Consider the following 11886-nt stretch of genomic DNA (forward strand, 5'->3'; position numbering starts at 1 on the left):
TTGCCTCTATTCCTGATGAAGGGCTTTTGCCCGAAACATTGATTTTCCTGCTCCTCGGATGCTGCCTGACCTGCTGTGCTTTTCCAGCACCACTCTGATCTAAACTCTGGTTTCCAGCATCTGCAGTCCTCACTTTTGCCATGTATAAACCAAAGTCCAGGCTAATTTTCCCAGTGCTGTACACTGAGGAGATGTGGCACCGTTAGATGTTAGAGTAAATTCTGGCTGTGGGCTTAAAATATTCAACAACATTATTTTGTAGACAAGGGTGTGCTCTCTGGTGCCCTGCAACATATTAAGCCTCAACCAATGTCAAAGTTCACATGACTCCAAGTTTTAGTCCAACAGGTTTATTTGAAAGGAGCAGTGTTCCGAAAGTTTGTGATTTCAAATAAACCTGTTGGACTATAACTTGGTGCAGTATGAATCCTGATTTTGTCCAGCCCAGTCCAACACTGGCACCTCCACACCATTGAGACATTGTAACATTATCGGTTTGGGGGAGTTTGCTGTGAGCAAATTGGTTTCCTAACATTGGTTGCCACAGTAGCCACACCTCAAAATGTAATTCAGAGGCTGGAAAGCACTGAGGTCATGAAACCCATGACAGGAATGTATGTTGTTCTCTTGTCTGTTTATTTTGAAACCCTCATTCTTTCTGATATAACCACTCTGCTTGATTATTTCTATAGGTGCCCTGATAGATTCGCGTCCTGAGCTTATGATCCATGCTGCTCTGTACCACAACTTAACCCATGTCTATTTACACATCATCCCCTGCATTCTTTGATCTACATTGTCTCAATTTTAAAATTCCTTTCTTGTGCTCACTTCCCTCCATGGCCTCTCCCCTCTGTGATGTCCTCCAGTCACTTGTGAGGGAGCTAGTCTCAGTTAGTCAGGTTCTGACTGGATTGCAGATATCCAGTTTAATTGAACTGAATAAGCACAGAGTAAAATGTCGAACAATCGTTCAATGGCTTTCTTGGACACAGGTCTAATCTTCCTTCATACCAGGCTTCCAATAGGTCTATTCCCTCTGCCAACGTTATGCCAACAGTAGACATGTACCTAGTTGGGAGCACTGCACTTTTCATTTGAGTTACGTACTTAGCAATTGGCTCGAAAACATTAGCTCAGCAATGTCCCAGGCCAGGTAGAGTCAGACATAGGCATATGAGAGATGCAGTTTGCAATTTAACTGACCCTGAGCACAACTCTCTATCCTCATTCCTCGCCCTTTATAGACAACACTGACAATTTACAGTCAATCAGCAACACCAGAATAATGCCCACTTTCATTTGGTTGTGCTGAGAATTCCCCAGCAGGTGCCACTTACATCTCTTCTCAACCTTTCCTTTGTTTCTTTATTGCTCCAACTACCATGTTTTCTCATCTTCTTTCTACCCTTTTAGAGTCATAGAGATGTACAGCATGGAAACAGACCCTTCGGTCCAACCTGTCCATGCCAACCACATATCCCAACTCAATCTAGTCCCACCTGCCAGAATCCAGCCCATATCTCTCCAAACCCTTCCTATTCATATACCCATCCAAATGCCTTTTAAATGTTGCAATTGTACCAGCCTCCACCACTTCCTCTGGCAACTCGCCCCATATACGTACCACTCTCTGCATGAAAAGGTTGCCCCATAGGTCTCTTTTATATCTTTCCCCTCTCACCCTAAACCTATGCCCTCTAGTTCTGGACTCCCTGACCCCAGGGAAAAGATTTTGCCTATTTACACTATCCATCCCCCTCATAATTTTGTAAACCTCTATAAGGTCACCTCTCAGCCTCCGACGCTCCAGGGAAAACAGCACCAGCCTGTTCAGCCTCTCCCTACAGCTCAGATCCTCCAACCCTGGCAACATCCTTGTAAATCTTTTCTGAACCCTTTTAAGTTTCACAACATCGCTCTGATAGGAAGGAGACCAGAACTGCACACAATATTCCAACAGTGGCCTAACCAATGTCCTGTACAGTCGCAACATGACCTCCCAACTCCTGGACTCAATACTCTGACCAATAAAGGAAAGCATACCAAACGCCTTCTTCACTATCCTATCTACCTGTGACTCCACTTTCAAGGAGCTATGAACCTGCACTCCAAGGTCTCTTTGAACAGCAACACTCCCCAGGACCTTACCTTTCATTCTTTCCTCAATTTCTTCCTTCCTCCTGTCTCTGCTCTTGTTTGAACTGAATAAATCTCAAATGGAAGGCGGTCGATGGGAATCGCCTGTGGTTCTCAATGTTTTCCTAGTTTTTATTTTAGATCTCCAGCATTCACAGTATTCTGCTTTTGTTTCAGACTGGGCAGTAACCTCCAGCTGTTGCTTGAACTCAATCAGTTTTTTTGGCAGTTTGAGTTTACCCAATGAAGATCTCAAACTCATGCCACACAAAAGCGAGGCAACGATCATCTTCATGAAGAGGGAATCTAACCATCACCCTTTGACATTCAATGACATTACTATTTTGAATCCCACACCATCAACATCCTCAGGGATACCACTGATCAGAAATTGATACACTAGTCATATGAAAATTAAAGCAACAAAAGAAAGTCAGGGTTTAGGAGTCTTGCAGCAAGTAACTCATCTCCTGACTTCCCAACCTGACCACCATCTACAAGGTGCAAGTCCGGAGTGTGATGGAATACTCCCCACTTGTCTGGATACGTGCAGCTCCAACAATTCTCAAGAAGCTTGACAGATAGCTTAGAAACGTGTTCACAAACATCCCCTCCCTCCATCACTGACACTCAGTAGCAGCAGTGTGTACCATCTACAAGATGCACTGCAGAGATTCACCAAGGCTCCTTCGGCTGCACTTTCCAAACCCACAACCACGTCCATCTAGAAGGACAAGGGCAGCAGATACTTGGGAACACCAATCCCTGCGTGTTCTCCCGCAAGCCACTCACCATCCTGACTTGGAAATATATCACCATTCCTTCAGTGTCCCTGGGTCAAAATCCTGGAAAATCCCTCCCCAGTGGCATTGTGGGTCTACCTACAGCACATGGACTGCAGCGGTTCAAGAAGGCAGTTCACCCCCACCTTCTCAAGGGGCAACAAAAGGAACAGGCAATAAATGCTGGCCCTGTGAGTGAATAAAATAAAATGTTGAGTCCGAGATAGTGCAATTGTTGGGATGCATGTCCCTGTTGGAAATTCCAGAGTGTGAGATTGTCCCGATTTGTAACCACTGGCAGCACTGACCACCCTCCACCCCTTGCTAATGGAACAGAGTGAATCACTGCAAACACTGGTTAATGCCAGCGTGAGTGCAGGCAATTACCAAACCATCCAGCCACATGTCACCCTGACTCGGACATTTATCGGTCATTATCTCATGGTCACTGGGTCAGAATGGTGGAGCTCTCTCCCTCACTGCAACATGGGAGCACATTCACCGCACAAACTGCAACAGCTTCAAAATGTTGCCCCAACACCAGCTTCTGAGAGGGCAACTAGGGACCGGCAATGAAAGTCAGTCTTACCAACGGTGCCAATAACCCAGGAATAATTATAAGGAAGCAGAAAGGCTTGTAAAAATCATTTTCATCATCTCAGGACCAGCCAAGATGCTTTATAGACAAATCAGTTACTTCTCAAGGGTTGTAATGTAGGTGAGGAGGCTGCTGATTTGTACAGAGCAAGCTCTCACAAACAACAATGTGATATGATTGAATTAAAGATTTGGTCACATTTACTGTTCTGGATTCTGGAATAGGTTAACACTCAGGACCTCGGGGAGACCTCCCTGATCCCTCTTTAATGTCCTCCTGAGAGGAGAGATGGAGCCTCAGTTTAATGCATTATCTGAAAGACTGCCCCTCCCTCAGCATACTCCAAGGTGGAGGAATCTATTAAACACGGCCAACTGGAATTCAGTGAGAGTGACAGATCGTGCAGACAGTGTCTCTACCTTGTTGAGAATATACTAGCAAAAAATGTTAAAACGAGGCTGTAAGAGCTTCTACAAGAACGCAAAAAGGAAAAGATTAGCCAAAGTAAATATGGGTTCTATCAAGGCAAAGATTGGAGAAATGTTAATGGTAGAGACATTAAACAAATAGTTTGAATCTGTCTTCATAGCAGAACACATAAGAACCAAAAACCAACTGAGAGTGAGGAATTAAGTAAGCAAAATTATAGAACTTGAGCATTACTGAAAAAAGATCCATTTTGTCAAAATGCTTATCTTGCATTTGACAGGACAATTCACAAGAATGCAAATTCACAGGAAAAATCAATACTTCTACTGAATGAGAAGGTATCGTTGATTAGTTGGCAAGTGGAAGCTGATTGGTTGAGGTTTTGCCTAGGAGAATGCACCATTTAATGATGAGTGACAGTTAACTGCCAGGCTTTGGTTAGAGGCTTTGAGTCCAAGGCGAAAGCTTCAACAAAATGTCTATTTTTCAACCACACATAAGGATTTAATATACTTAAAAAGTGGTAAAGATAAAGTACTCATGAAATTATGATAAAACTAAATGTTGACAAATCCCACGGACACTAGAATTTTGGAAGCATTAGTTACATAGACAGCAGATCTTCAAGAATGCCCCCAAACTGTAATTTGAGAATAGTCCCATGGATTGCAAAATTGTAAGATAAAAACTGTCATTCAAAAAAGGAGAGAATAAAGAAGGAACTACAATCCCTATGACACCAGCAGGTTGTTTGAATCTATCATCACAGATATGGTTATATTGCAATTAGAAAATCATAAAATGATTAGGAGCACTAGCTTCTGAAAGTGAAGTAATCCTTGATAAACATCTGAGTGTATGAGGGGTAACTAGAATAGTAGATGGGAAGGCATACAAGAGTATATGCTTCTACTCTCAAAAGGAATTCAATAAAGTCTCTTATAGTAGGTTGTTAAATAAGATTAGGGCTCACTGGGTTGTTAATATATTAACATAGATATATGATTGACTAATAGAAAACAGGAAGTAGGAATAAATGGACTAGCAGCTCACAGCAAGGGTCAATGTTGGGGCTTTGGCTATTTACAATCCATATTACTGACTACAAGAAGTGGACTCAGCGCCATGTGACCACATTCACTGAAGGATGATGGGAAAGTAAGCTGTGAGGAATATGCAAAGGACATTGAATGACAGGAGTCACACAACACCAGGTTATAGTCCAACAGGTTTATTTGAAATCACAAGCTTTCAGAGTCACTGAAGTTCCCCTTATGAAGGGGCAGCGCTCCAAAAGCTTGTGATTTCAAATAAACCTGTTGGACTATAACCTGGTGTCATGTGACTTCTGACTTTGTCTACCCCAGTCCAACACCGACTCCTCCACATAATGATATTCAGTGAGTGATAAGTTTTAAGGAGGGATGATGGGAAACTATCCACTTTGGGAAGAGGAACAGGAAAGCAATGTTGATTTTTTTATCAAATATAATGGCTCAGGAAATGTAGAAAGATTTGGGTGCTCTCACCTGTGAATCTGAGAATGTTATGTTGGTCCAGGCATCAATTCAGAAAGCAAATGTTAAGTCAAGCTTTATTGCAAGGTGTTAAAAGCAGTGGGGTATGGATGGGAGGCTGGTGTGAAACCAAAGCTGGTGAGCGTGCACACTTTTAATCTTCTCACCTGCAAAAATGTTTTTACTTTGGAGGAAGTGGAGTGAATGTTCATGGGCTTGATTCCTGGGAGAGGAAGTCTGTCTTTTCTGGAGGGTTCAAGGAGAATGGATCTATTCACTTGGTAGTTTAGGGAAACGAGAAGTGCCCTTTTTGGTGGTGTTATAGTGGGCATTTCACATTCTGCTAATTCAGAGCCCCTGACTAACATTTTGGGGACATGCATTTGAATCCAACCATGGGAGATGGTGAAATTTGGATTTGGTGAAAAGCTATCCTAATGTCAACTATTGTTGATTGTTGGAAAAACCCATCTGGTTCACTAGGGAAGGAAATTGCCATCTTTATCTAGTTTGGCCTACATGTGACTTCAGGCCCACTGCATTGTGGTTGGCTCTCAATTGCCCTCTGGGTAATTAGGGATGGGCAATAAATGTTGGCCTGGCCAGCGATAACCATGTCCCATAAATGAATTTTTTAAAAATGACCGAAGCCTTGCCAGGGTTGATGCTGAAAGACTGTTTCGCCCTGACTGCAGAGTCCAGTGCAGGGGGTCTCTGTCTGGGATAAAGGTTTGGTCACTTCAGACTGAGATGGGGAGGAATGTCTTCAATCCGATAGCTGGGAAATTTTGAAAATTCCTCTACCTGAGTGAGTTGTGGAAACTCAATCATTAAGAGTTAAACCTTTGACCGCCAAGAGAGTGAGGAATGGCGAGAGAACAGGAAACTGAAGGGAAAACATCAGCCATGATTGCATTGAGTGTTGGAGCTGGCTCAGGGAACAGGGTAAATGAATGCACACAATGGCCCATTTCTGTATTATATACCAGACTTAGCAAAGCGAGTGTAAAACTTAGCATTTCTATCTTTGATGTGGGATTTGCTCCTACAACCCTCTGAACTAGAGGTGGAGAATGTGATCCACTGAGCTGCATCATCATATTCAAGAATGGGTAGAGGGGAACATGACTGAGATGTATAAACTTATGAGGGGCATATTTAGGGTACACAGGAAGATATATCTGGATGGAGGGATTTAGGGATCAATGATCAGGGAGATAGATTGAAGGTAAGGGGTAGGAGCTTTAGTGGGGAGGTGAAGAATGTTTTTGCCCAGAGAGGGTGATAGGAAGCAAGAATTCACTACCTGTATGGGTGGGAAAGGAGGGAATGTAACATCTGTGAAGTATTTCGATGCACACTCGTGATGGCAAGGCTTTGGGTCAAGTAATGTGAAATGGGATTAGAATAGTAAGGTATTTGTTCTTAACTGACACAGATCGAATGGGCCAAACTGTTGACCTCGATGACTTCATGCATCATTGCTTTGGAGAAACAATGGAGCAGATTGAGAGAAGCAGAACGATTTCGGGGAAGGTACGGTGGCTCAGTGGTTAGCACTGCTGCCTCACAGCGCCAGGGACCTGGGTTCGAATCCAGCCTCAGATGCCTGTCTGTGTGGAGTTTGCACATTCTCCCCGTGTCTGCGTGGGTTTCCTCTGGGTGCTCCAGTTTCCTCTCACAATCAAAAGATATGGAGGTTTGGGTAGATTGACCATGGGAAATGCAAGGGTATAAGGTAAGGGGGTGGGTATGGCTAGGATGGTCTTCAGAGGGTCAGTATGGGCCGAATGGTCGCTTCCACACTGTAGGGATTCTATGACTGGAGAACTTGGGCTTGCTCTTGGAGCTGAGGAGGTTAATTAAGGGAGATGTTCAAAATCATGGCTGCAATTTGATAGAACAAGCTAGGAGAAACTATTCCCATGGACCATTGTCCTGTAACCAATGGATTCAGAAATGAAATAATTGACAGGGAAGCTCAGGAGATAGATTTTTAATCAGAGGATCATTACAGTCCAGAATCAATTGAATGGCCAGTTGAAACATGTTTAATAATTTTTCAAGAGCGATTTATGAAAATAATTGAAACGGAAATGATTTCAGGCCAATGGGGAACACGGTTGGAGGTGCCGGAGAGAGGGCAACTGAACTAATTGGATAGCTCTGCCGTAAATTCTGTCTGAGCATCAAGAGACCAATCAGTCCCCCCCGTGTTCTCAGATTCCGATCTCTTTATGTTTATCACATTTTGAGTTATGATCGCAATCAGCAGACTATACACTGTCTTTAAAATAATGATGATTAAAGTAAAAATCAATGTTAGTTCTAACTCCTGATGTGCGATGCAATGATTTTTTTGAGATGCCAGTGGGAAGGTCATAAAATACAAAGAACTTCCAATTTAGGTTAAGAAACTCTATTCCAACATTGCCATAAGTAAATGGTTTTAATTGGATTGTGTGTGTGTGTGATTTTTTTAACAGAGATGATGCTGAAAGATTGGCATCTTGAACAGAATAAAGCAGAAAGGAAAGCAAGAGATAAATCAGGAAATGGAGATTCTGATTGTGTGCCAACCTGGATCTTAAAAGGAACCGATAGAACTGCGGATGCTGTAAATCAGAAACGAAAATAGAAATTGCTGGAAAAGCACAATAGGTCCGGCAGCACCTGTGGAGAGAAAATCAGAGTTAACATTTCAGGTCCCATGACCCTTCCACAAAACAGGTTCTGAGGAAGGGTCACTTGATCTGAAACGTTATTTCCAACTTGTCTCAACAGACACTGCCAGACCTGATCAGCTTCTCCAACAATTTCTATTTTTGTTTCTGGAACCTTAAAGCCCTGATGACTGTTCGATGGAGGGACGTTTGAAGATGGTGAGGAATCTGAAAACTTCAAGGTGTATGTCAGGAACTATGCAGATATACAAGGTTCCAGAATGACAGGGAGTTAGCCCATCTCCAACTGTGACTGTCATATAAAGTCCTCATGGTCGCACTCTCTCATTAGAGACAGAGAGATGACTGTGGTGGTTTAACCAGAGGGTCACCATGCCACAGATGAGGGGAGAGATCGAGGAGAGTCCTTCATGATAATGTCAGCCAATACGGGAATTGAAACCTTTCCTGTTGGCATCGCTGTACATGACAAACCAGCTGCCCTGACCCACTGTCTGGGAAAGCATGGACAGTCAAAGTGAGAACCCTGGTGAATTACTAACTCTGATTGGCCATATTCTTGGTGGTTTCATCTCTGCCTCCAATCATCCTGCCCAACCAAACTGTCTTTTGTTGAAAGAATCTTCAATCACAAACCAACTTTGGAAAAAATATGCAATTGTTCTAGCACTCCTCTTACTTATTTCCTCCCAGTCAGAATTCACATAACACCAGGTTATAGTCCAACAGGTTTATTTGAAATCACAAACTTTTGGACCACAGCTCCTTTGTCAGATAAAACGATTCCTTCACCCGATGAAGGGGCAACTCTCCGAAAGCTTGTGATTTCAAACAAACCTGTTGGACTATAACCTGGTGTCATGTGACTTCTGACTTTGTCTACCCCAGTCCAACACCGACACCTCCACACCTTTTCTTCCTCGGCAGTGACTGGGAGATTAATCGCTTCCAGGACGTTCCTGGAAGGTTGACAACCGAGAATCATCTAAACAGCATTCTCTAGTTCCACTCGTGGTAATTTAGTGTCGGCAATAGATGGGGAGTGGTTGGGCAGGGGACCGGAAGAAATGGCCACCTCCATCTTATCAAAGCCCCTCTCACCCAGGGCATCGTAAAAGCCACATCTTTTTACTTCTCTTCATTTTCGATGGTGGACCAAAAATGGGGAAAAGGATACTGCTACAAAGCAAGGAAACTTTTAGATTCCCTACAGTGTGGAAACAGGCCCTTCGGCCCAACAAGTCTACACCAGCCCTCCAAAGAACAACCCACCCAGACCCATTCCCCTACATTGACCCCTGACTAATCCACCTAACACTGCAGGCAATTTAGCATGACCAATTCACATGACCAATTCATCCTTGGACTGTGGGAAGAAACCAGAGCACCCAGAGGAAACCACACAGACACGGGGAGAATGTGCAAACTCCACACAGAGTTTTTGTTTCTCACTCCACACAGACAGTTGCCCGAGGCTGGAATTGAACCCGGGTGCCTGGCGCTGTGAGGCAACAGTGCTAACCACTGAACCACCGAGCCGCCCCCTGTTGCAGATTTTAAAGTGAGTCACTGGAGCTCATTGTGAGTTGTGTTTACAGTGTTGCTTTGTTCAAGCAGAGGGGGAAGATATCTAAGATGCCACAGCATTATGGATATGTGTTCAGAGTTGATTGTGGAGACCAGGAGATATCAGCATGATAAGAGCTCTTTGATTGGCTCCTGGGCAGGTGGACAGAGAGTGTGAGGGTAATACTGAGGCCAAGAGTTCCAGAGACAGTATCTCTCTCTGTATTTCTCTGTCTCTGTGACGAAGTAACTGAAAGGTGAGATGGCTTGTGTCTAATCCATGACCGAAAGACTAAACTATGGAAGGTCTTATGAGGAAAGGCTGAGAGACTTGAACCTGTTCTCATTGGCAAGAAGAAGGCTAAGAGGGGATTTGACAGAGACAGACAAGATGATCAGAGGATTAGATAGAGTAGACAGAGAGAGTCTTTTTCCTAGAATGATGACGTCAGCTTGTACGAGGGGGCATAACTACAAATTGAGGGGTGATAGATTTAAGACAGATGTCAGAGACAGGTTCTTTACTCAGAGGTTGGTAAGGGTGTGGAATGCCCTACCTGCCAATGTAGTCAACTCAGCCACATTAGGGAGATTTAAACAATCCTGAGATAAGCTCATGGATGATGATGGGATAGTGTAGGGGGACAAGCTGAGAATAGTTCACAGGTCGGCACAACATCGAGGGCCGAAGGGCCTGTTCTGTGCTGCATTGCTCTATGTTCTATTAATGTGTCATTCGCTGTGTGCCTTCAGCAGGCTCTAGAAACAGGGAGATCAGAAATCAGAAAGACTCGGAAGGAACAAAAAGGATACCTTACCGAATCCCTTGGACTGGTGTTTTGAACTGTGTTTCACCAGGATTCATCCTAATGTGGAACATCCCTGTTTGTTTGTTTGCCTGGATGTGCGTGTGTACAGGTTTGAGAAAGTGATTACAGTTTCAGTGAGTAGAGGTTTATGTCAGTGGTTCATGCTTTTGTTTCCCCATGATTAGAAATAATTCCCTTGCAAGTCTTATTAAATATACAAACAAGCAACAAAAGTAGGCCTTTTCTCCCTGGGACTTTTGTTTGTAGGATTTTGAGAAGTGACCTTATAGGGGTTGATAAAATCGTGAGGGATATAGGTAAGTGAATGACAGGTGTCTTTTCCCTGGGACTGGTGGGGGATTTCAAGATGAGGGGGCATATTTTTAAGCTGAGAGAAGAAAGCTTTAACAGAGACATGAGGGGGCAACGCTTTTTGCACAGACAGTCGTTCATGTGATTAGATTTAGATTTAGATTACAGTGTGGAAACAGGCCCTTCGGCCCAACAAGTCCACACCGACCCGCCGAAGCGAAACCCACCCATACCCCTACATTTACCCCTTACCTAACACTACGGGCAATTTAGCATGGCCAATTCACCTGACCCTGCACATCTTTTTGGACTGTGGGAGGAAACCGGAGCACCCGGAGGAAACCCACGCAGACACGGGGAGAACGTGCAAACTCCACACAGTCAGTCGCCTGAGGCGGGAATTGAACCCGGATCTCAGGCGCTGTGAGGCAGCAGTGTGGAATGAACTTCCAGGGGAAGGGTCACTCGACCCACAACATTAACCCTGATTTGTCTCCAGGGATACTGCCAGAGGAGCTGGTGGATGTGAGCACAGTTTCAATGCTTAAAGAATACTTGGATAAGTAGATGAATAGGAAAGGTTTAAAGGGATGTGGGCCAAGTGGAAGCAAATGGGACTAGTTTAGTTTGGGATTGTGGTTAGCATGGACTGGTTGGGCCGAAGGGTCTGTTCCTGTGCTGTCTGACTCTATGACTCTCGGCTGTGTGGCCATTTGGTCGTGTTCCGATTGCGGCTGATCTGAGTTTAACCTCAACTCTACATTCCTGAATATTCCCAATAATATTTCATCCCCTTGGTCTTCAAGAATCTATCCAACTCTCCCTTAAAAACATTTAATGATTCTCTATCCGCTACATTCTGAGGAAGGGAATTCCGAAGTCTCATAACCCTCTGAGAGAATAAAAGTGTCTCCCCGCTCTCTGTTTCAAATGGGCAACCCATTATCTTTTGGGCCCAGAGACAATTCTTCAGAGCTGGTGCTGAGCTCGGACAAGACCTTTTCCCTACGTGGACGATAGGGTGAGGGATGGGGCTAAAGAGTAAACGAT

Source organism: Chiloscyllium plagiosum, chromosome 39 (genome assembly GCF_004010195.1).
Source record: "Chiloscyllium plagiosum isolate BGI_BamShark_2017 chromosome 39, ASM401019v2, whole genome shotgun sequence".
Classification (NCBI taxonomy): Eukaryota; Metazoa; Chordata; class Chondrichthyes; order Orectolobiformes; family Hemiscylliidae; genus Chiloscyllium; species Chiloscyllium plagiosum.